Source organism: Balaenoptera borealis (genome assembly GCF_965194805.1).
Source record: "Balaenoptera borealis genome assembly, contig: HAP1_SCAFFOLD_839, whole genome shotgun sequence".
In the NCBI taxonomy this organism is placed as follows: domain Eukaryota; kingdom Metazoa; phylum Chordata; class Mammalia; order Artiodactyla; family Balaenopteridae; genus Balaenoptera; species Balaenoptera borealis.
The window spans coordinates 268906-294360 of NW_028123363.1; the positions used below are offsets into that span (position 1 = coordinate 268906).

General features: G+C 37.9%; 1 protein-coding gene across 10 annotated transcripts in view; it reads right to left on the reverse strand.

The window, feature by feature from the left end:
• LOC309621681 (ELKS/Rab6-interacting/CAST family member 1-like) overlaps nt 1-25455 on the reverse strand; it is a 123849-nt gene that overhangs the window by 66078 nt on the left and 32316 nt on the right. The window contains exon 5 of one of the 10 annotated variants that reach the window (XM_082409062.1): nt 11514-11727. The exons of the other annotated variants lie outside the window; for them this stretch is intronic. The gene's annotated coding sequence lies outside the window, so the exon portion shown is untranslated. The remainder of the gene's footprint in view (nt 1-11513; nt 11728-25455) is intronic. 10 annotated transcript variants of the gene reach the window in all.

Sequence of the window (25455 nt, forward strand, 5' to 3'; positions counted from 1 at the left end):
GTGTCCCCTGCATTGGCAGGCAGATTCTCAACCACTGCGCCACCAGGGAAGCCCGGAAAAACTGTTCTTAAATGCTAGTGTTCAAGTTAGGTTTTTATATCATCTTTTATTTCAACAGCAAGCATTTTCAATGAAATTTATTATTATAGTTATTCATTCCTTCATATACCCTAGTACGCATTCATTTACTCAAAAAACTATTGGTGAAGTCTCTATTACATGCCAGGCACTAGTGACACAAAGAAAAATGAACAGACCCATTTTCATTATAAGATGGGAAGGGGACTTTATGTACCTGAATCCAAGCTATGGATGGGCTTCCGTGCCATTCTAACGAGCACACATTTTACTCTAGACAGATGGGGACTATTAGGGACTTTTAAGCAAAGAAACAGTCCGGTCAGTTCTGTATTTCAGACTGATAATTCTGATAGCTGTGGAGAAGATAGTCAATATCTAAGGGGAGTTACGTAGAGGCATGAAAACAGCTAGGAGAGCGTATCAATTCAGGTAAGAGAGTTTGGAAACTAAGTGAGTTAAGAGAGATGGAAAATAGGGGATGGGTTTGTGAAATAGTGTGGAAACAGCATATTATCACTAGGGAGACTCCCGTACACACAATGAAAAATAGTAAGCAAAAATATGGAGGAACTGTAGAGAGAGATTCTTAATAAGCAAAAGGAAAATAAGTAAGACAACTATTCTAAAACTCACAAACTTCATTCTTTCATTCAGCTACGTGCCAGGCAGTTTTCTAGGTGTTGAGGATATAGAATTAATCCAAACAGACAAAAATCCCTGCCCTCAAAGAGCTTAATCCTAATATGATAGACAAGGAATGAATGAATGAAATGAACATAGTATGTAGGATGGTGATAAGTCCTACAGAGAAAAATGAAGCAGGAGAATATAATATCATCGTCTACTCTTGAACTAGCTGGTTTATTTCACATGGCTTTCAAAAAGCAACATAAATGTTATCTGCTTTGGGATGACTTTCTTGCTCTTATCCCCATGACAATAAGATGACCACAGTCTGTATGCCATCACACATGAACAAAGTATTGATCTACATACATACATATACACATCTCCCATTCTTTTCTCTATCTATACATTTATCTCCATTCTTTCATCTATCTATACATTATAACGCGAATCTCCAACCATATTGTTATTACTCATTCTATACACATCTCCACAAATAGACTGGATCTTACTCCTCTACCCCAGCTTTGTATCTTCATATCTGGCACACATCAGGTCTATAATAAATTCTGGTTCATTAGTCAGTAAATAATACATAAGCTTGGACTTTTATAAACTGTATTTAGGCATACACATAGACTTCTGCCAAGAAAAGAACTACAAAAGAACCTAAATCCAACCTTCAAATAATTCCTGCATCAATCAATTTAATATAAGCTCTTTAAGGGTCTGCTTCATTCCAAGCAGACCCTTCCAAGGGGAAGAAAAAAAGGTCCCTCTCTACAGTCCCTGAGAATTCCACAGCAGAACAAATAAGCTAAGCGAAAAGATTCAGCGAACTCAGAATAGGGAACCATGAGTACTGTCAGGCTTGGATTTTCACTCTTTAACGAAGGAAGAATCCTACAGGTGAACCACTGCAACTGGCTCCAGTCTTTTCCATGCTGATAAAGTCCAAAGCATACTGTGAGAGAAAAGACCATCACATATGAAAAGCATTAGTTTCCTTTAGTTTAATCAGACACTCCTATTGGAATCTCATATGGATCAATACTTAGGTAAATTCACAACCACTAAAGAGATTTTGCCACTTAAAAATCTAGTACTCCATAACATACAGGAGGCAATGCCCTGGTGTTTACCTATTTAACCAGCTGTGTGGGTCATCCTAGTTGCTGACATATAAACCTTACACACACACAAAAAAGATATCATTCTGTTGATTAGACTTTTTTACCAAGGAAGAGCAGTACAACCACCTTTTTTAAAAAATAAAACTTCATAGAACCAAGTTTTACATACAAGAAACCAGAGATTTGTTTTATGAGCCCACCTAATATACAAACAGCCCTTACATGCATAATAAGGATTATACCCTTCTTTCTCCTCCATCATCAGCATCTAAGAAATAATTAAGATGTTCACTGTTAACAATTCCACTTGTATAATTTGTATGTAGGCCAACTATTAAAGGGATCCATTATTCTTTGCCAGCAAAAACAAAAACAAACAAACCAACCAACAAACAAAAAGACTTTTCCTGATATACTCAGGTGCAGAAGCTGCTAAACCAGGTAAAATCCCCATTAACAAGTTCTCCCTAAGCTACTTTCTTATCCAATTAGCCAGCTGTCTAAACTGCTGAGTTGGAGGGGAGGAAGAGGATGGCTATTCCTGGAGAGCAGAAATAGCCATTCCACGGTGAAGAAAGGGCAGCGCTCACTAGAGCTGTCTCCTTTGGGCAAGCTGCTATCGGCAAGGAAGACCTGCAGTAGATACAGATATGTGCAAACCAGCTGCAAGAGCATTAACCCAAAAGAGGCTCTGTGTGGTGTGTGGGAGGATGGGTGTGTACAAAGCACTTTCCGTTTACCCAGCATCATGATGGACAGCAGCTGAATCCTACTGAAAACTCCTTTTATATATCCTCACTTTGGTTGAGACTCAAAATCGTGATTTTGTGATCAAGGCTCTCTGGGTTCCGACGTTGCTAACCAAGGGGTGTATGAATGCTATCATATTAATCTTGCCATTATTCTCTTCTTTTAACTAATCCAATATAGAGGCTGTGAAAACTGTTCACCCTAATAGTCCCATGTCACACCATTTCAGTATTTACTATGCAATTTCTATAAACTATATAGTGGAAATCCCATTCTATACCAAGTTCAATTATCCACAGGATCTAAAATACACTATTTACAAAAGCTTTGAATACAACAGCTAAGAGAAAAACTGGATCAGTTATGCACATACTCGACTATTAATGATAAAGATGACTGCTTCAGAATCATGCTAAGTGGAAAAATACTCCTTTAAATATGCTCAGAATATCTACCCAAGAAAAAAACTTTCCATTTTTGTAGAAACAGAAACCACAGAATCCCTAAAATGGCAATATGATAAAAACAACAAAAAATTACTCGTGATGGGGGTGGTGGAGGAGGCGGCGGCAGTGGTGACAAGAGGCACCACTAACACAGAGAGTGTGGTATGTATCAGGCACTGTTTTCAGAAATCTATGTATAACAACTATTGAAGCTCCACCACAAGACTATAATTATTAGGCAATCTAGCTCCAGAATTCTACTCTTAATCACTGTGCTATAAATAATATGTTCTATGATGGGGGGCGGGGGGGGGAAAGAAGAATCACACAAAGATGTCTCAAGCATCTTTCCATAAATGATTCCTTGTTATTAAGTAGTGTTTATCAATAAACACAATGTTATTACTACGGTCACATACGAAAATATTCTCCCCTACAGAAGCAAAGAAGGAAGGGTGGAGGTACCAAACCACTGCCAATGCAGAAGAGCATCTTCCATGTACTTCCGTGTATAGTCAAACATAACACACTAAAGCTGGTGGGCAGAACCAAAGGTACTTGATATCAGGATCAATATCATGATAGTATTAAGACAGTCTGTTTGGCCTTTCAAGGGGTAGAAGGAGGCTAGTTTATTTATACACACGGACTAAGGAGCACTTAACAATAGCTAAAAAAGCTTTTCTTCTTTTACTTTAATAACTTATACTTAGTAATATTGAAAGTTAATAAAAAATTCTTGCAGAAAATAATGTATTTTATAATTCTATGGGCTCTTCCTACTTTATGCATAACCGATCTGTATTAAGAAGAAATCATTAAGCAGCTATTAACATGTATTCAATTTCTGCATGAGTAAAACTGTGCAGAGATTGAAGGAATTGGTGTTTAGTCTATATTATCTGTGTCCCTGGTGATGAAGAGGGAGGGGAAGGGTCAATCAGGTTTATACATACAGCCTAAAATCATAGAGAAGAACTAAGAGTGAAGAATTCAAGAAGGAAACACTTTCTAAATAACTGCTTAGAGAAGGAAGGCGTTTTCCTTAAAATGACCTCTCTAATTAGGGTATAACTCTGTTAACTGGGCTAGAAAGAAAATCGAAATAATTATTATATGATATAGAGCCTTTCTTCTCGTACAATTTTTATTTTACAAAGAGAGAAAAACCGATGAAAGAGGAGGAAGACTAATGCACAATGCATGCTGCACGTGAATCCATCAAATCTGCACACCAGCTCCACACTGGCACAGATTTCTTAACATCTTTTGTTTTGGTTTTTATCAGCATTGCCAGTTGTCAGAAACTATCATGGTTCAACGTGGGTGATTTATTCCTAGTCAAGTGGAACTGACTGCTCTGCTGCTGAGGCCCTAATCACTGAGCAAACGTAGAAGGGACTTCCTGTAGGATGTAGTTCTAAGGACAAGAAATCCCAAAATACTCCTTGCAGTCACCTAGCTACCTGGAACATCATTTAAAGGAAAGAATTTTTTGGATGATGCCTCCACACTTGTTCTAAGCAGCCATCAGTGTCAAATGTATTGTGGAAAGCAAGTTACTCATAAAGGCTCTGACCTTTACCTTCTTGGTTAATAATACCTCTCAGTATCAGTGGTAAAAGTACAGTCTGGATGAACTGGTCATAATCAGCTGGCAAAAGAGACCTACAGTAATCAATGGAATCTAAAAAGGAAAAATTCACTAAGTCCCCTGATCTACGCAATTGTCTGTCTACCATCCTGCAGGCCTGTGAAATGTACTAACAAGGCACAACTATACTTTACCAAAATGATCAGGGTTTGCCCAGACTGTACTGGTCTCTAAATTTTACTTGTCCAGTTATGTGTTTCCAACGATTAGAGGATACAAGAGCAACAAAGTCATGTGGAACTCTAAGCAGTGTTTTAAACACAATTTAGGTTGTTAAAACTCCCATAGCTATATTCTCAATGATTGTTTAGGGTCTTTAATAAGCCCAGCAAAGATTCTGGCTGACACAACCAATTATTTCTTTGGTTGAGTTTCCCTCCCAATTGTGCTATTCTCTCATCATATAAGTAATGGACGGATTACCGTGATGAATAAATAGCTAGCTATGTCCCACTGGGCAAGTTACTTGTTCTTTCTAATTACCTACCTACAAGACAAAGACCACTAATATTCCTTTCAATTCTAAAATACAACTGTATTCTTATGATGGGAAAGACGAGAACATTTAAAAAGTAATACACTTCAGCAGAGTACCTCTGTATTTTATCTTAAAAACTGTTCAAATTGAACTATACAGGAAGTATAGGTATGACCTTTAGGAAAATACAGAGTCCATTGCTCCGGTTAGATTTTATTAATTGCTGGGAGGGAAAGTAAGTTCCTTGATAGACTTGCTCATGGTACAGATAATGGAACTAGGGACCTCTTGAATTAAAATAACTGGATAATATGAAGCAAAAGCTGGTGAGACCAAAGGTCACACTGCTAGTCAAGATCTGCTTGGTAGACAATTAAGGAAATGGCTCAAATACTTCTTTTTATATCTGGCAGGCATATATAAAAACTTGACGGATATTCATATGCTAAAATTGCTCCAAAAAAAAAAAAAACCAACAAAAAGAGGACCCATAAACCCATGGTGGCTGTCCTTGTGAAGCAGCGGCAATGATGAGACTGTACCTAGGACCTCAATTCACACCTATACGAATGGCATCCCTTGAAGCTGTACGATAACAATAGATAGAACACTCTTAGATCTAATAGTTCACTACATTTTAGTGATGAAAGAACTCAGTATTTTTAAGTAACTAATTAAAGCAGACACACTAGGCTTAGTTTCTGCCCATCCCCCCACAAAGAACCACTATTCTTTGTATTACTTGTTACCAATAACAAAGTCGGGAAAAATCAAGTACATAACAATAGAAGGCTAGCTAAATTAAATATGCTCTATCAACCATTACAGTTCATATACTTGATGATTAATTAAGGATATGCAAACTTCTTTATTATATAACATTACATGAAAAAGAAAAGTTATCAAAATGTACAATATTATCCCAATTTGAAGGAAAAGTTTATTTTTACATAGAATTTTCCTTGTTATACCTTTTCCACATTTTTCAAATATTCAGAAGGGACATACATGATTTCAATGATAATGACAAAAGCAATAATTTTCTAACTCCTATCTGAGAAATCTCAGGATTTACAAGAAATATGATTAGGATCATGATAAGAGAGATTCTCCTAACATATGCACTTACCAACATGGGAAATCTCTAGGGGTTTCTGTGGGACATGTGAGCGTTTCTATTTAACCCACACCTTCCACAGGTTCATACTGTGGGACCAAACCAAGCTGTCAGAGACTTGGGGGGTTTTCCGCAATGCCAAAGGAAGACTGAGAGATAACAAATGAATCCAGAGAAACCAAGACTTGCAAAACCTATTTGAAATATAAGGTCCAAAGGAAACAGCAATAGGATGCTTCACATATTTTAAGTCTAAATTCAAGTTCATCTCACTCAATTTTTATTTTAGCCAGGCCTACTTTTATGGCCTGAAGTAAGCTAACCTGTACTAAAAGTCAATCCTAGTGTGACAAGGCTGGGTTTCCCAAGAAGCAGACCTTGAGACAGATTTTATTGTTCAAGAAATTAGAGGGTGCTCTTGGGATCAATACCAGTGGAAAGGAAGTGGCGGGGGGGGGGGGGGAGCATGATGGTGCAGAGGGAGAAATTAGGCTGCCATGAAGTCCCAAAGGATTCAGACAACCCCATGGGGAGCTCTGAATCTGCGATGACCTTTCAGAGTTGCCCCAAGTCAGGGCAATGGATTCAAGCCCTTGTACCCTACAAGGATCAATCATTGGATACCAATGGGAAGGGATGTGGCCTTGTACAAGGTAGGTCTCTTTAGCCAACGCAATCTCCACGGGGGATACTTCCAGCACCTGGGGGAATACAACCTTCAACCCTCAGCAGGGATCTGGGTCACTCATCACAGCATCCATTATACCCAGCAGCTATGTATGCTCTTTCTAGTTAAATAATATTTAACATGAAATTGTAATTGCTCTCAATTTATGCTGTATTTGAACCACATACATAATTTTATGGCTTTGTAAAACCTAGAGACCCTTGTATCCCAACTTGATTGTTTCACCCATGGTGGGCATTTTGAAGCAGGAGTTCAGGGATGGCCTTTAAGGTGTGTCTGACATCCCAGTCCACACAAATGAGCCATGTGCATTTTTACATGAAGAGCACCCACAGCTTTCATCAGATTGTCAAAAGGGTAGGAGAAAAGTTACAAATCATTAATTAGTGGCATTCTTTTCAAATACCCACAATATTTTCTAAAACGAATAGCCACTTCACTTAAAATTGCTTGCTTAGCTGTTTTACAAAGATACTGTGTTACCAAATTTGCTGTGTAAGAGTTTGGCCTGGTTGGGATGCAGGGAGAACAGATCCAAACAACAGTTCCTCACCTATATGCAATGGAAGCCCAAGAATCTTACTAAATTTAGTAAATCCTCCTTGGTCAACTTGAATGATTTTTCTAATCTGAAAAACCCCTGCAGGAAAAAAAAAGTGTTAGGAGAAAAAAGTAAGGAGGTCTGGCAATTACAGGAAGATAAAACAGATAAAGGACAAAATACACGTCTGATGCTGGAAGCTCTTTTCTGGTGAGGGTGTACATATCGGTATGGCAGAGAGAAGGAAGAGCACAAAAAGCCACTTCATCAAAGTTTGATTTAATAATTTCTTCAGGAGGTTAATTATTTCCACTTCTCAACTAGAGTTGACAGGCACCTAGGCGTCTATCCAAAAAACAGGCATTCCCACAGGTGAGAATGCAATGCAAGTTAATTCATGCCAAATTATAAGCAGTTTTAAGCAGAAGAAAATATTAACTGTGCTTCAAAACTCTGATCAAGCATTTTTTTTCCAAATCCTTTGCCTCTTTCTAGATATTTATCTATGTAATATTTATACTCTGACAAGTTCCTGCTACAAGGTCTCCTGAGAGACTACTAAGAACAACCTTTGTCCCAAAAGGAATCTGACCCTTCCATATTGACTTGTTAATTACCATTTTTCAAGTTTAAAATATGTTTTCAGTCAAAACAGAAGTCAGGGCACTCCAAACTAGAGCTTGCAAGACTCTGAGAATATTAATATGGCATACGATTAATAGGAAATGGACACATCACATAAATCCTCAAATTATTCACGAAGCTCCTTAAAAGTCCAAAGAAATGATGTTTTCATAAGAGTCAAAATTACTTCTGTGTTGTACAAAGCATTACACTATAAGCCTTTGAATGCTTCTTGTTTATATTATACCCTAGCACTTGAAAATAAAGCATTTATCCAAAGGCTATGTTCTCTCAGGTCCATTCCTATTGCCTCCATGATAATGGTGGTAGAACAAGTTTCTACATCTCTCCAGGTGAAAAATACAAGGCTCTTTAAAAACACATCCACTCTTATCCCAGGAATGCAAGATTGATTCACCACACAAAAATCAATCCATATAATGTACCATATTAATAAAGAACAGAAACCACATGATCATCCCAATAACTACAGAAAAAGCATTTGACAAAACCCAACACCTCTTCATGATAAAAAAACACTCAATAAACTAGGAATAGAAGGGAACTTCCTCAACTGGATAAAAGGCATCTGTAAAAAACCCAGTTAACATCATACTTAAGGTGAAAAATGAAAACCTTTCCCCTAAGATAAAGAACAAGACAAGGATGTCCACTCTCACCACCTCTATTCATCATTATACTGGACAATTAGGGAAGAAAAAGAAATAAAAGGCAGCCACATTGGAAAGAAAAGGTACAGCTACCTCTATTTGCAGATGGCTTTATCTTATACGTAGAAAATACTAAAGAATCCACTAAAACACCATTAAAGATAATAAGCCAATTTAGCCAAGTTTCAAAACCCAAGACCAATAAACAAAAATCACTTGTATGTCTTTACACTAAAAATAAATAATCTAAAAATCAAGTAAAGAAAATTCCATTTACAGTAGCATCAAAAATAATAAAATATTTAGGAATAAATTTAAAGAAGTGCAAGGCTTGTAAACTGAAAACTACAAAACATCAATGAAAGAAACTAAAAACAACCTAAATAAGTTAAAAGACATCCTGTGTTGATCAACTGAAAGACCTGATGTTGGGGGGAGGCGGTTACTTCTTTTTTTGGACGCCCAAAAGCCAAAACGATCTTGAAAAGGAACAAAGGTAGAAGATTCACAGTGTCCAGTATCAAAACCTACTACAAAGCTACAGTAACCAAGACAGTGTGATGTGGGAAACAGACAGACATATAAATTGATGGAACAGAACTTAAAGTTCAGAAATGAACATGTGTGTCTATGTACAACTGATTTTTAGCAATGGTCCCAAGACCATTCAGTGGGAAAAGAACAGTCTTTTCAACAAATGGTGCTGGGACAAATGGATATCCACATGCAAAATAATGAAGTTGGATCCCTACCTTACACCACATACAAAAATGAACTAGGAATGGACCAAAGACCTAAATGTAAAAGCTAAAACTATAAAACTCTTAGAAGAAAACACAGGAGGAAATCTTTGTGACCTTCAATTAGGCAATGGTTTCTTAGATATGATGTCAAAAACATAAGCAACTAAGGAAAAAACAGATAAATTGGACTTCATCAAATTTAAAACTTTTGTGCATCAAAGGATGCTATCAAGACAGTGAAGAGATAACCCAGAGAATGGGAGAAATATGTGCAAATCACTTATCTGATATGGATGGAATCTCCCGAATAAAGACTTTCTAGAACTCAATAAAAAGACAAATAACTCCATTTAAAAATGGGCAAAGGGGGCTTCCCTGGTGGCGCAGTGGTTGGGATTCTGCCTGCCAGTGCAGGGCACACGGGTTCGAGCCCCGGTCTGGGAGGATCCCACATGCCGCGGAGCGGCTGGGCCCATGAGCCACGATTGCTGAGCCTGCGCGTCTGGAGCCTGTGCTCCGCAACGGGAGAGGCCGCGACAGTGAGAGGCCCGCGCACCGTGATGAGGAGTGGTCCCCACTTGCCGCAACTGGAGAGGGCCCTCGCACAGAGGCGAGGACCCGACACGGCCATGGATGGATAAATAAATAAATAAATAAAAATTAAAAAAAAAAAAATGGGCAAAGGATCTGAACAGACATTTCTCCAAGGAAGATACACAGATGGCCAGCAATTACATGAAAAGACATTCAACGTCATTAGTCATTATGGAAATAGAAGTCAAAACCACAACAACATACCACTGCACACCCACTAGAATGGCTATTTGAAAAAGAAAAATAACTAGTGTTGGCAGAAATGTAAAATGGTTCAGCCGCTTTAGAAACAGTTTGGCAGTTCCTCAAAAAGTTACAGGTAAAGTTAACATCAATTCCATCCCAAGATATAAACTCAAGAGAAATGAAAAACGTATGTTCATACAAAAACTTGTACATAGATGTAACATAATCATTATTCAAGTGGAAACCACCCAAACGTCCAGAAACTGATGTATGGATTAAAAAAAAAATGTGCTATATTCATTACAATGGAATATTATTCAGCCATAAAAAGGAATAAAGTACTGACACTTGCTACAACATAATGAACCTTGAAAACATTAAAGAAGCAAGACATAAAAAGCTACTTATTATATGATTACATTTCTATGAAATGTCTAGCATAGGCAAATTGATAAAGACAAAAAGTAGGCAGTGGATGCAGAGTATAGGGGTTGTGACAGGTATGGGTTTCTTTTTAGGGTCATGAAAATGTTCTGGAACTGGACGAAAGTGATGGTTGCACAACCTTGTAAGTATACCAAAAACAACTGAATTATATAGTTTAAATTAGTAAATTTTATGGTATGCGAATTATATCTCAATTAGGGAGGAAAAAAAAAGCATCAATCCAATTAACCCCATGGTGCTAGCTTTAAAAGTCAAGGTTCCCCCCTCCCCCCCTCCACCCAGGGGTTTTTACAACCAAAAAATGTTTCTAGACCTTGTACAATGCCCCTTTTGAGACAGAACTGTCCCTCCCTTCCCCATTAAGAAACACTGATATAAATGGAATGAAATTATAATCTATTAATTTGAAGCATCAATCTTTAAAAAGCATAGTTTCTGTGACAGAATAAGAAAACAGAAAAAAAAAAAAAAAAAAAAGTCAAGGTTCCCAATATCCATCAACGAAGCGTGAAACTACTCTAGTACTGAGATTTATCTGGCGTTATTCCCCAAATAACACAAATACAAATAACAGTTTAGTCAAGTTTCTCTGTTCTTAATGGACTTAAAAATTCTCTTGCAATCACTGTGTCATCCATGCACATACTCAGTCTGACGCGCTTCTAGATGGCGTCTCTTCCACGTTAGGTCACTCATACGCAAAAGTTTTCATCTAGACGGTTGTGCTGCTCACCTATGATGATCTCCAAATTGAATACGTAGCATTAATTCACCTTCTGCTGTCAGCCTGCCCTTTCCACACACCTTATTCCTCTGTACCCTTTTCCTATCAATTATTTTCATACCCAGTGATAATGCCTCAATTGGGTAAAACAATTTAAAACTGTTTAGAATTCCTTCTGGTTTGAAGTGACTTCTGTTGACAGCAATGGATGATAGTAGAAGTCCTATGAATAAGAGATTAAAACACTGAGCAGAACATGGAAATATACAAAAAAGTCATACGACAACAGAAAAGAAAGTGAGAGCTTTGTTACCATACCACACAAACAAAATCTCGCCCTCATGTTCTCAATCCTTTATCCAACATTTTTATTCAGCTGGAGCAGATATTTTGCACAGACGGCCGCAACAATGTCTCCGACTTCACGTGCTTTTTTGTAAGTGGCTTTGCCACTCCTCCAGTAAGACGTGGAGTATTTTCCTTGACGCCCCCGCCACCAAATCAAGTTAGGTCCTGTGACTACTGTGACCAAAAGAGTACAGGCAAAAGGAATCCCCTGCTGCTTCCAAACCAACTCCTAGCGCAACCCTTAACTGGCCACGGAGCCACGGAGCCAGAGGCCAAGGAATACCCAGGCAGGACGTACGCAAATGAAGAAACCATCCTGGTAGTGGGTCACCCAGCTGCAGACACCCCCAGCTGTCACCAAACAAATCAGGGACAAACTACGCAAGAGAGCCCTTCCTGAATTCCTGATTCACAAATAAAATGACTGTTTACTCCACTAAGCTTCAGCAACAGTTTACTATGCAGCGAGAGGTTTTCCTCCCCCGTCTATCTTTACAGTGCTATCGCTCTTTCTGTTTTAATCACTGATATCGAAAGTGTATTGTTTCTAGATTATCAGAAGATAGGGATGAGGCATGTTGTGTTTTCTTTTATTGTTTTTATTTTTTGGAGAGGGGTGTTCTGGAAGAGGAGGGATGGTGAGAAGGAACATACCGTAATGAAAAGATATTTTGTAACAAAGTAAACTAAGATCCTCCCTTTTTTAGGGACTAATTCTTCAATCATTGTAAGATGTCACTTGTATAATACCAGCATCATTTAAAAAGTTATCTACTGACAAATGGAAGTTAAACCAGACTTTGAAAGTTCAACTATCTACCCTCCTTAAGGTTTACTTGAAAAAGTGAGGGGAAAAAAGTTATATGAAGCAAAGTAAATCCATATGGAGCATATTCCCCAGCAGAAAAGTTATCATCAATCAGACTTCATTTACCATGCATTGTTTTTTCAATAAAATATTTCAAGAATTTAGCTATACATATTTTCCACTGAGGAAACAAATTTTTAATTAAACTGAGTTCTATTAAAAAATAATAAAGAAAGAAAGAAAAGGGAAAATTCTAATGCCTAAGTATATTAAGTTTCCAACTTAAAATCCAATTAGGGCCTGACCTGCTCTTCTTTCAACTTAGCTTCATTAACAGCTGGCTTGTGATTTAAAAAGAATATTTAGAAAACATTACAATTAATCCTTATTAAAAATAAAAGCACAATTTTTAAAATATTAATTTTCTCAGAATAAATTAGTAAATATTGTTTTCAATGATAAAATATATTCTTTCCATTTTATGATATGGAAAAAGTGAAGAAACTAACATGTCCTTAAGTCAAGACCCTACAGCAAACAAACAGAGTGTATAAAGAACCTATTCTTTCTGACTTCCTACCGAAAACAAAATAACAGGAGACTTAAAGAACCAATCCAGGACCACAAAAAGGGAAAACTTTCTAATTCAATTATCAGTTAGCTTTCTGCTACTGATAAATCTAAACTCTAAATACCAAAACCTAGGAAACTGGAGATGCAGGCAAGGTGAAATAAAGAGAAGTTACAGAAGCATACAAGCGAAAGGTGATAACGTCTGCGTGAGCAAATTAAACTCCAAGCTACATTACCATTTATAATCAATCAAGCAAGAAGCTGTACAATTTTAACACAGATTCTGAATGCAGCTCAGATTCAAATGCTCAATTACGTTTTCCAGGTCAGTGATTTATTATAAAGATAAGAAATTTACTGTAACACAAAACTACTTTAAACCATAGCGGAGAGCCCTGGAAAGGAGAGGCCGGTGCTAATCCCATTGTACTGCATGCTTGGCCATCTGCTATTGTCTCATTTCATTCTCTGAGCACAGGGCTATCCCCGTGCATACAAATACATATACTACCTAGAAAGCTGGAAGCCTATGGGCAGGCAGTGGTGGCCCAGACAGACCCAAAATCGGTCCAGAGTATGTGATTCACAATCCAGCCATTCTCAAAGCTGCTACTATTTTCAGAAAACAAGGATTTCTTTTTTTTCCTTTTTTTTTTTTTTACCATCCCCACCTCACCGCAGTTTTTCCCCCTTGGTGTCCATATGTCCATTCTCTACATCTGTGTCTCAACTTCTGCCCTGCAAACTGGCTCATCTGTACCATTTTTCTAGGTTCCACATACATGCCTTAATATACGATATTTGTTTTTCTCTTTCTGACTTACTTCACTCACTTACTTCTGACAGTCTCTAGATCCATCCACATCTCAACAAATGGCTCAATTTCGTTCCTTTTTATGGCTGAGTAATATTCCATTGTATATATGTACCACAACTTCTTTATCCATTCGTCTGTTGATGGGCATCTAGGTTGCTTCCATGACCTGGCTATTGTAAATAGTGCTGCAATGAACATTCGGGTGCATGTGTCTTTTTGAATTACGGTTTTCTCTGGGTATATGCCCAGTAGTGGGATTGCTGGGTCATATGGTAATTCTATTTTTAGTTTTTTAAGGAACCTCCATATTGTTCTCCATAGTGGCTGTATCAATTTACATTCCCACCAACAGTGCAAGAGGTTTCCCTTTTCTCCACACCCTCTCCAGCATTTGTTGTTTGTAGATTTTCTGATGATGCCCATTCTAACAGGAGTGAGGTGATACCTCATTGTAGTTTTGATTTGCATTTCTCTAATAATTAGTGATGCTGAGCATCTTTTCATGTGCTTCGTGGCCGTCTGTATGTCTTCTTTGGAGAAATGTCTATTTAGGTCTTCTGCCCATTTTTGGATTGGGGTGTTTGTTTCTTTGATATTGAGCGGAATGAGCTGTTTATATATTTTGGAGATTAATCCTTTCTCCGTTGATTCATTTGCAAATATTTTCTCCCATTCTGAGGGTTGTCTTTTCGTCTTGTTTATGGTTTCCTTTGCTGTGCAAAAGCTTTGAAGTTTCATTAGGTCCCACTTGTTTATTTTTGTTTTTATTTCCATTACTCTAGGAGGTGGATCAAAAAAGATCTTGCTGTGATTTATGTCAAAGAGTGTTCTTCCTATGTTTTCCTCTAAGAGTTTTATAGTGTCCAGTCTTATATTTAGGTCTCTAATCCATTTTGAGTTTATTTTTGTGTATGGTGTTAGGGAGTATTCAAATTTCATTCTTTTACATGTAGCTGTCTAGTTTTCCCAGCACCACTTATTGAAGAGACTGTCTTTTCTCCATTGTATATCTTTGCCTCCTTTGTCATAGATTAGTTGACCATAGGTGCGTGGGTTAATCTCTGGGCTTTCTATCTTGTTCCACTGATCTCTGTTTCTGTTTTTGTGCCAGTACCATATTGTCTTGATTACTGTAGCTTTGTAGTATAGTCTGAAGTCAGGGAGTCTGATTCCTCCAGCTCCATTTTTTTCCCTCAAGACTGCTTTGGCTATCCGGGGTCTTTTGTGTCTCCATACAAATTTTAAGATGATTTGTTCTAGCTCCGTAAACAATGCCATTGGTAATTTGATAGGGATTGCATTGAATCTGTAGATTGCTTTGGGTAGTATAGTCATTTTCACAATGTTGATTCTTCCACTCCAAGAACATGGTATATCTCTCCATCTGTTGGTATCATCTTTAATTTCTTTCATCAGTGTCTGATAGTTTTCTGCATACAGGTCTTTTGTCTCCCTAGGTAGGTTTATTCCTAGGTATTTTATTCTTTTTGTTGCAATGGTAAATGGGAGTGTTTCCATAATTTCTCTTTCAGATTTTTCATCATTGGTGTATAGGAATGCAAGAGATTTCTGTGCATTAATTTTGTATCCTGCAACTTTACCATATTCATTAATTAGCCCTAGCAGTTTTCTGGTGGCAGTTTTAGGATTCTCTATGTATAGTATCATGTTACCTGCAAACAGTGACAGTTTTACTTCTTCTTTTCCAATTTGTATTCCTTTTATTTCTTTTTCTTCTCTGATTGCCGTGGCTAGGACTTCCAGAACTATGTTGAATAATAGTGGTGAGAGTGGACATCCTTGTCTCGTTCCTGATCTTAGAGGAAATGCTTTCAGTTTTTCACCATTGAGAATGATGTTTGCTGTGGGTTTGTCATATATGGCCTTTATTATGTTGAGGTAGGTTCCCTCTATGCCCACTTTCTGGAGAGTTTTTATCAGAAATGGATGTTGAATTTTGTCAAAAGCTTTTTCTGCATCTATTGAGATGATCATATGGTTTTTATTCTTCAATTTGTTAATATGGTGTATCACATTGATTGATTTGCGTATATTGAAGAATCCTTGCACCCCTGGGATAAATCCCACTTGATCGTGGTGTATGATCCTTCTAATGTGTTGTTGGATTCTGTTTGCTAGTATTTTGTTGAGGATTTTTGCATCTACATTCATCAGTGCTATTGGTCTGTAATTTTCTTTTTTTGTAGTGTCTTTGTCTGGTTTTGGTATCAGGGTGATGGTGGCCTCATAGAATGAGTTTGGGAGTGTTCCTTCCTCTGCAATTTTTTGGAAGAGTTTGAGAAGGATGGGTGTTAGCTCTTCTCTAAATGTTTGATAGAATTCACCTGTGAAGCCATCTGGTCCTGGACTTTTGTTTGTTGGAAGATTTTTAATCACAGTTTCAATTTCATTACTTGTGATTGGTCTGTTCACATTTTCTGTTTCTTCCTGATTCAGTCTTGGAAGGTTATACCTTTCTAAGAATTTGTCCATTTCTTCCAGGTTGTCCATTTTATTGGCATAAAGTTGCTTGTAGTAGTGTCTTAGGATGCTTTGTATTTCTGCGGTGTCTGTTGTAACTTCTCCTTTTTCATTTCTGATTTTATTGATTTGAGTCCTCTCCCTCTTTTTCTTGATGAGTCTGGCTAATGGCTTATCAATTTTGTTTATCTTCTCAAAGAACCAACTTTTAGTTTTATTGACCTTTGCCATTGTTTTCTTTGTTTCTATTTCATTTATTTCTGCTGTGATCTTTATGATTTCTTTCCTTCTGCTAACTTTGGGTTTTGTTTGTTCTTCTTTCTCTAGTTTCTCTAGGTGTAAGGTTAGATTGTTTACTTGAGATTTTTCTTGTTTCTTTAGGTAGGCTTCTATAGCTATAAACTTCCCTCTTAGAACCGCTTTTGCTGCATCCCATAGGTTTTGGGTCGTCGTGTTTTCATTGGCATTTGTCTCTAGGTATTTTTTGATTTCCTCTTTGATTTCTTCAGTGATCTCTTGGTTATTTAGTAACGTATTGTTTAGCCTCCATGTGTTTGTCTTTTTTACGTTTTTTTCCCTGTAATTCATTTCTAATCTCATAGCGTTGTGGTCAGAAAAGATGCTTGATATGATTTCAATTTTCTTAAATTTAGTGAGGCTTGATTTGTGACCTAAGATGTGATCTATCTTGGAAAATGTTCCATGCACACTTGAGAAGAAAGTGTAATCTGCTGTTTTTGAATGGAATGTCCTATAAATATCAATTAAATCTATCTGGTCTATTGTGTCACTTAAAGCTTCTGTTTCCTTATTTATTTTCATTTTGGATGATCTGTCCATTGGTGTAAATGAGGTGTTAAAGTCCCCCACTATTATTGTGTTACTGTCGATTTCCTCTTTTATAGCTGTTAGCAGTTGCCTTATTTATTGAGGTGCTCCTATGTTGGGTGCATATATATTTATAATTGTTATATCTTCTTCTTGGATTGATCCCTGGATCATTATGTAGTGTCCTTCCTTGTCTCTTGTAACATTCTTTATTTTAAAGTCTATTTTATCTGATATGAGTATAGCTACTCCAGCTTTCTTTTGATTTCCATTTGCATGGACTATCTTTTTCCATCCCCTCACTTTCAGTCTGTATGTGTCCCTAGGTCTAAAGTGGGTCTCTTGTAGACAGCATATATATGGGTCTTGTTTTTGTATCCATTCAGCCATTCTATGTCTTTTGGTTGGGGCATTTAATCCATTCACGTTTAAGGTAATTATCGATATGTATGTTCCTATGACCATTTTCTTAATTGTTTTGGGTTTGTTTTTGTAGGTCCTTTTCTTCTCTTGTGTTTCCCACTTAGAGAAGTTCCTTTAGCATTTGTTGTAGAGCTGGTTTGGTGGTGCTGAATTCTCTTAGCTTTTGCATGTCTGTAAAGCTTTTGATTTCTCCATCAAATCTAAATGAGATCCTTGCCGGGTAGAGTAATCTTGGTTGTAGGTTCTTCCCTTTCATCACTTTAAGTATATCATGCCACTCCCTTCTGGCTTGCAGAGTTTCTGCTGAGAAATCAGCTGTTAACCTTATGGGAGTTCCCTTGTATGTTATTTGTCGTTTTTCCCTTGCTGCTTTCAATAATTTTTCTCTGTCTTTAATTTTTGCCACTTTGATTACTATGTGTCTCGGCGTGTTTCTCCTTGGGTTTATTCTGTATGGGACTCTCTGCGCTTCCTGGACTTGGGTGGCTATTTCCTTTCCCATGTTAGGGAAGTTTTCGACTATAATCTCTTCAAATATTTTCTCTGGTCCTTTCTCTCTCTCTTCTCCTTCTGGGACCCCTATAATGCGAATGTTGTTGCGTTTAATGTTGTCCCAGAGGTCTCTTAGGCTGTCTTCATTTCTTTTCATTCTTTTTTCTTTAGTCTGTTCCGCAGCAGTGAATTCCACCATTCTGTCTTCCAGGTCACTTATCCGTTCTTCTGCCTCAGTTATTCTGCTATTGATTCCTTCTAGTGTAGTTTTCATTACAGTTATTGTATTGGTCATCTCTGTTTGTTTGTTCTTTAATTCTTCTAGGTCTTTGTTAATTATTTCTTGCATCTTCTCAATCTTTGCCTCCATTCTTATTCCGACGTCCTGGATCATCTTCACTATCATTATTCTGAATTCTTTTTCTGGAAGGTTGCCTATCTCCACTTCATTTAGTTGTTTTTCTGGGGTTTTTTCTTGTTCCTTCATCTGGTACATAGCCCTCTGCCTTTTCATCTTCTCTATCTTTCTGTAACTATCAGCCTGTAACTACAGGCTGCAGTATTGTAGTTTTTCTTGCTTCTGTTGTCTGCCCTCTGGTGGTTGAGGCTATCTAAGAGGCTTGATGGGAGGCTCTGGTCGAAAACAAGGATTTTTAATGCATATTTAATATGCCAAAGTAATGCCAAAGTAATACATTGTTTCCTGGTATTCTCCTTAAATATTAAAAGAGTTAAATATTACTTAAACTTACAATTATAAGTAATATTTGTGAGAAAAATGGTAGAGAATGCAGATGCCAAGAACAAGGAAAGGATGAAAGCAGAGTTACCATCTGCTCTTCCTTATGGAATAAGTGGATAAATCAAGAAGCAAAATAGGGACCTCCCTGGTGGCGTAGTGGTTAAGAATCCGACTGCCAATGCAGAGGACACGGGTTCGAGCCCCGGGAAGATCCCACGTGCCACGGAGCAAATAAGCCCGTGCACCACAACTACTGAGCCCGCGTGCCACAACTACTGAAGCGCACAAGCCTAGAGCCCACGCTCCGCAATGAGAGAAGCCACCGCAATGAGAAGCCCGCGCATCGCAATGAAGAGTAGCTCCCGCTCGCTGCAACTAGAGAAAGCCTGCACGTAGCAATGAAGACCCAACGCAGCCAAAAATAAAGAAATTAAAAAAAAAAAAAGAAGCAGCAGCAAAGTAGGTTAAGTGTTGCATAGAATTAAGACATGTCTCCAGGGACTTCCCTCGTGGTCCAGTGGTAAAGAATCCGCCTTACAATGCAGGGGATGCTGGTTCGATCCCTGGTCAGGGAACTAAGATCCCACATGCCGCAGGGATAGGCCCATGCGCCACAACTGCTGAGCCCGCGTGCCACAAACTATAGAGCCCACGAGCTCTGGAACCTGCGCGTCACAACTACAGAGCCCATGCGCCCTGGAGCCTGCACACCACAGCTAGAGAAGAGAAAACCTGCCGCCACAACTACAGAGAAGCCCACGCGCTGCAACGAAAGACCCTGCGTGCCTCAATGAAGATCCCGCATGCTGCACCTAAGACTTGATGCAGCCAAAAGTCAATTTAATTAATTAATTCAAAAAGAAAAAGACATCTCTCCAGGAAAATCTCAAGATCCGCCTGTAAGGTTATACTTCAATATACCACCGCAGGTAAATTTCTAAAGTTTCTGATGGAAAATCTTCAGGGCCAGGGGAAAGAAAAACTGAATTCTATTTATCAGTTTCCTAAATAAACTAATAGGACAATAAAGATGAGTATATTCTCTGAAAACCTTCGCATTATGTAAGAAATGGGAATAATTTTCCCAGAGACCAGGTAATAGGAGACATCATAGTAAGAAAGAAAAGGCATTGAGAGACAGAGCTCTACCAGAAATTTTTAGGAATCCGTATTACAAATGTATGAAGTACAGAGGTGAAATTCCAGGGCGTGACCCTCTGGAAAGGACACTATTCCCCTTTTTCATTCACACCGCTCTCTCAGCTTGGGACCTCGTACCCCTTCCCCATCTGCCTAGCAAACTTTCACGCACCTTTCAAGACTCGACTGCTAAGACTTCTCTTAGACTCCTTTCACACAAGGTCGAATCTGGAATGCCTTGCTTTGTGCCCACTGTACACCATTTGTATGGTAACTTCTTTAACTGCTACAACTCTGAGACTCTGAGAGCAGAAACCATCCTCTCTGTGTACTTAGCACAGTGCCAGGTGCACAGCAGAAGGCAATGCTGACTGCATGAATGAGACAGCTGAGGACGCCTGGGAAGACTGGGACGCCCACAAGAACATAAAGTGACTGTGCAACTATCAATGCACTCAGTATGGGGGGAAAGGAGAGAAGCCAAGAAGATTCCAGTGTATAGAAATAGACACACTGCTTAGAAAGCTAGGCCATCGTGTACATCATCATGTGGCTCACATCACTCTAAGAAGGAATTATACAGAATGATAATGAGTCCAATGGACTCAGATTTTCAAGACAGATTTCTTCTGGATGAAGAACAGAGGAGAAAATGGATTTACAAAGGAACTGTACTGTATAGCACAGGGAACTCTGCTCAATATTCGGTAATAACTGAAATGGGAAAAGAACTTGAAAAAGAATAGTTACATATATATGTATAATTGAATCACTTTGCTGTACACCTGAAACTAACACAACATTGTAAATCAACTATACTCCAATATAAAATAAAAATTTTTAAAAAATAAAAAATAAATTAGACCTGCAAACAAACTGGGATTACCAAAAAAAAAAAAAATCCTACAGACAACAAAAGGAGGTCTTAGAATTGTTTGGATAAAAATATCAATCTGATAGAGTTTTCTTACAATATACCACAAAAGTCTTTTCTGAGCCTATGCAACATTTTATCACCTACATGGACGTATAAAGAATATATTCATGGGCATCCCCAGTGGCGCAGTGGTTAAGAATCCACCTGCTAATGCAGGGGACACGGCTTTGAGCCCTGGTCCGGGAAGATCCCACATGCCGCGGAGCAACTAAGCCTGTGCGCCACAACTACTGAGCCTGCGCTCTAGAGCCCGCGAGCCACAACTACTGAGCCCGCGCTCTAGAGCCCGCGAGCCACAACTACTGGGCCCGCGTGCTGCAACTACTGAAGCCCACACACCACAACTACTGAAGCCCGTGCGCCTAGAGCCCGTGCTCCACAACAAGAGAAGCCACCGCAATGAGAAGCCTGTGCACAGCAACAAAGAGTAGCCCCTGCTAGCCGCAACTAGAGAAAGCCCACGCGCAGCAACGAAGACCCAACACAGCCAAAAATAAATAAATAAATTTACTTTTTTTAAAAAAAGAATATATTCATAAGGGTTGAAGGCATAAAACTGAAGGAGATAAACAGACTAAATCAAGTGTCAAAAGATTCTCAAAGATTAGAGTCATTGGCTGAATTTAGCAAAGTAAAGTGTAATAAGAACAAACAATATTAACACCTATTAATATATGCATGGTATATAACACTTCATGGGTTCCAAGGTGCTTTTATACACATTACATCATTTAACAACCCCCCCCAAAGTAACTATTATACCCTGTCTACAGATGAGGAAACTGAGGGTTAGTGAGTTTTCCCAATACCACATTTCAGGGAGGGCCAAGAACAGAACATTAATCACCTTCTAATCATCTCTCTTGCAACTAGATCCAAAATTCCAAAGAGTACAAGTATGGAGGAAAAATGAGTGTAGAAAAACAACTGCCATCAGAAAAATTAATCAGGGCAAGTAAGAATAATGGGAGGAACAGCAATATTTCACCGAGGAAAATAAGATTTGGGGGCTGTCAAATATAGGCTCCCAATAGCTAAAAAATCATCCTGCTGAAGGAGGATTACACTTGTTCAATACGGCCCAAGCTAATCTTAACCAGCAAATACGATAAGTAGCCAAATTCTGGTTCAAGGAAAGAGGGTCAAAACTGTCCAAGCCATTCATGCATCTTAATTGGACATATCTGACCATAAACTGAATAAATCCATTTGCCAGACTTTGTAGGAAATTTTCATCAAACGAACAGCTGGGCTTTATCAAATGAGACTCTACATCTGCATCAGACATTGTTTCAAAATATACAAATAAACTTCTAGAGGAAGGTGGTTCTAATTTCACAATTATAAAATTAGGAATGAATTTAAAGTAAAACACAGGAAAAATTCTTTCTCAATGAAGATAGATATGTAGGTACAGAGAAGGTTTTTTCTAGGCATTTTTACTATTCATATTCAAACAAAAGGAAACATATAAAGTATATAATAAGCACCCATGTACCAGCAAATTAAACAGAAGTAAATCTGCCTCCAGGTATCTTAAATATATTTCAAATATAAATATGTATCTATATGTTATGAAGTATGTTAAATTACACACAAACGCATTACCCATCGTAAGAATGAGAATTACCTGAACTACTTAAGATACTCATATATTCTTCCTTATCCCAACCCTCTTCCCTTCCCTACCTCCAGAAGAAATAACTTTGCTGAATTTTTATCCTAAATATTCCCTTGCCCTAAAACGAAAAGAATAATGTATTCCACTGTGTGACTATACCACAACTTACTAACTCAATCATTCTGCCAATAAACATTTGCAAAGTATTTCCTCAGTTCTGTTTTGGTTTTTTCCTTAATCCAAACAAGGTTACTATGAGCATTCTTACATACATCCTGGAGTTCATCTACAGTATATGTATCTGGCAGGGTACCCTTATGTTTAGTAAGTGCTTTCCAAAATAGTTGTACCTATTTAAAAACCCAACAGCACTGTGTGAGAAATTCAGTTGCCACATTTACCAACACCTGATACTGTCAGACTTCTTAATTTTTGCGAACACAGCTTACAACGCTAAGTATAAAATGGTTTCTTAATCTGGTCTTCTTTTACATTCCACTGATTACAGTGAGGGTACATAACTTTTCATATTTATTTGCCATGTGTATTTCCTCTTATATAAATTTTATTAACACATACACAGGTTGTATGAAAACATGCATCCTGACCTAAGATATGGGTGCATGCATAAACACCAAAGCAAGCGTTTATTTCTGCGAGAGAACGGAGGGGAATACTCTCAAGAAAAGATATGCCAAAGAACTTTGACTCTGTTTGAAATTTTACTTCCCAAGTTGAGTAATTACCATTACTTATTATGTTATTCTCTATGCTTTTTGAATCTCACAAATAATTAAATTATAAAATGTAAAAAGATAATATAAATGCATGGTCAACAAGCAAGCACCCAGCGGACTTCCCTGGCTGTCCAGTGGTTAAGACTATACTTTCCAATGCAGGAGGTACAGGTTCAATCCCTGGTCAGGAAGCTAAAATCCCACATGCCTCGCAGCCAAAAAACCAAAACATCAAACAGAAGCAATACTGTAACAAATTCAATAAAGACTTTAAAAATGGTCCACATCCAAAAAAAAAAAAATCTTAAATAAAAAGGTACACTTTAAAAAAAAACAAACAAGCAAGCAGCCAGGACCACTCTTGAAAAAGTATTCAAAGGAGTTCTTGGGGAACCAAGAATTAAATGAAATGTAAACCTTGGGAACAGGTAAGCCATGGTGCTACAAACAGTGGTAAACATTAAATTCACTTAAACACAGAAATAAAGGCTAAACAATATGAATCACGATTACAGAAAGGACTTTTTCCCCTTCGAAAAGCAACACAATGTAAATATGAAAAGCACTGTGGACTCAGCAAAAGACAAGAAAGCTTACCAACAAAAATCAGGAAGGGGGATTCTAAACAAACTAAGTATTTTTCATAAAAAGCAGTCAAAGAAACAGAGGCAGATAAATGGAACAGACCAGAAACAGGCTCAGATTTAAACGACAATTTATTTTTGGCATTTCAAATCAGGAGGAAAAAGGTAGATTATTTAATAAATATTATAATGATGACTGGCCACATAGAAGAAGAAAAAGCTGAATCATTAAAGCCAATATATAAATTTTATAAAACAATTTTTAGGTATAAAGAAAAAAGAAACTTTAAATGTACCAGAAGAAAGCATGCGTGAATTACTTAATAACCGTGGTGGGCATAAGGAGTTTCTGAGCATGACTGAAAATTGAGAGGACACAGAGGAAAGGACAACTAAATTTGACACATAAATTCTAAAACAAATACCATAAAGGAAGTAAAAAAGAAAATGACAAACAAGAAAATATATTTGCAAAACATGAGGAAAGAGGCCAATTCACTTACTAGGGAACCCCTATAAATCAATAAGGGAAAAAATAAACCATCTAATAGAAACATGTAGAAACGACATGAATATGTAGCTTCAAAACGAAGAAAACCCTATGAAAAAATGCTCAACATGCACTCAAATTTAAATAAATATTAAGCAAGAAAGTAGATATTTTTGGAACTTCCCTGGTGGCGCAGTGGTTAAGAATCCACCTGCCAATGCAGGGGACACGGGTTCGAGCCCTGTTCCGGGAAGATCCCACATGCCGCGGAGCAACTAAGCCTGTGTGCCACAACGACTGAGCCTGCGCTCTAGAGCCCGCAAGCCACAACTACTGAGCCTGTGCGCCTAGAGCCTGTGCTCCGCAACAAGAGAAGCCACTGCAATGAGAAGCCCGTGCACCGCAACGAAGAGTAGCCCCTGCTCGCTGCAACTAGAGAAAAACCACGCACAGCAACAAAGACCCAACGCAGCCATAAATAAATACATACATACATAAATAAATAAATGGTGCGGAGAGAGAGGAAGAAAGGGAGGGAGGGAAGGGGGAAGGAAGGAAGGAAGGAAGGAAGGAAGGAAGGAAGGAAGGAAGGAAGGAAGGAAGGAAGGAAGGAAGGAAGGAAGAAGGTATTTTTAAATTATCTACCAGGTCACTGGAAATTTTTAAAGGTTTGGCAACAAATGTCTGATGAAGCTGTGCAGAAACTCATCTTAATATATAAAGGCACAAGTTTTTTAGAGAACTGGGCATCCATCAATTTTTTTAGATGCATACAATATCAATTCATGAATGAGGTATGTTTATGTCATTAATTGTTATGCTACTATATCAAATATATAAACAAGAAAAAACCCTATAAATATCTACTTATACAGCTATAGGACATCAGTTAATTATGGTGCAAGTAAGACACCGAAAACCAAGCAGACA